Here is a 1370-nt window from a genome sequence, read left to right on the forward strand (position 1 = left end):
TCAGCTCCTCTTCTTGCTCTCACATTCTCCATCGTCCTCCTGAACTTTTTGTTGATGCAGATATGGTCGATTTGATTCTGTGTAGTGTGATCCGGTGAAATCCAAGTGGCTTTGTGTATGTTTTTGTGTGGGAATATGGTGCCACCTATGACCAGTTTATTGAAGGCACATAGATTTGCAAATCTCTCACCATTTTCGTTCCTTTCTCCCAGTACATGTTGTCCCATGACATCTTCGTGTTCAGTGTTGTCCATTCCAACCTTAGCATTGAGATTTCCCATCAGAATTATCAGGTCTTTGGTTGGGCACTTCTCGACGATCGACTGCAGCCTATCGTAGAATTGGTCTTTAGCGTCTTCATCGTAGTCGTTGGTAGGCGCATACCATTGAATGACGTTCATTGTAATGCCCTCTCTCTTTGTTCTGAAGAAGGCTTTGATGATCCCTGGTCCATAAGATTACCATCCAATAAGTGCATTTTGTGCTTTTCTGGACAGCATCAATGCCACTCCTTGTGTATGTGGGGCATTTTCTTCTTCATGACCGGAGTATAGCAGAAGTTCTTCTGAAGACAGTCGTTGTTGTCCAACCTGCGTCCAATGTGTTTCGCTGATTCCAAGCACCTCCAGGTTGTATTTTCTCATTTCTGCAGCAATTTGAAAGACTCTTCCGGTCTCCCACATTGTTCGGACATTCCATGTACCTATAAAAATTGTCTCTCTGGTTGTAAGAAGGTGCATCGGCCTCATGATTTCCGAATGAACTCGGCTATCATCATGAGACGTCATAATTGTTCCTTCTACTCCCAGGGCAGAGTTTGAATGGTTTGAATGATTTTTTCTGGTTAGAGTTTTTCTAGCGAGTTGATTTTCCACGGGATGAGGTCGATAACGCCATGCCCAACCCTCCTTCTTTACCTGGGCTTGGGACCGGCAGTAACCACTGTGGTGTTGTCTACTTATATCTATATAAGTAGTATATGGTGTGGGTCAGACATAGAATGTATTTTGGCAGAAGACCGATGACGAAAGAACTGGAATGAAGCGCAATCGTCTGGAAAATGCATGAGCAATGGAATTAGAGAAGAAACAGTGAAGATTGAAACAATTGGTTGTTAATTTGCAAATTGACTGTTCATTGTTTGGTAATCAGAATTTATTGAGATAGTCTGTAATCTTTGCTTCAATACATTCGATTGTCCCCCAACCAGTGTTTTGTTCACTACACCACCAGAGGAGCTACAGGCGGAGTTAAGTTGAGAATACTTACACATTTTTATTTTGGGAGATAAATGGCATCTGAGATTTTAGAAAAAGGACTATTCAGATAATCGAAAATTGCATTTTATTCAGCAATATTCCGAACATTTT

This window comes from Schistosoma mansoni, assembly GCF_000237925.1.
Source record: "Schistosoma mansoni, WGS project CABG00000000 data, chromosome 2 unplaced supercontig 0193, strain Puerto Rico, whole genome shotgun sequence".
Taxonomy (NCBI): Eukaryota; Metazoa; Platyhelminthes; class Trematoda; order Strigeidida; family Schistosomatidae; genus Schistosoma; species Schistosoma mansoni.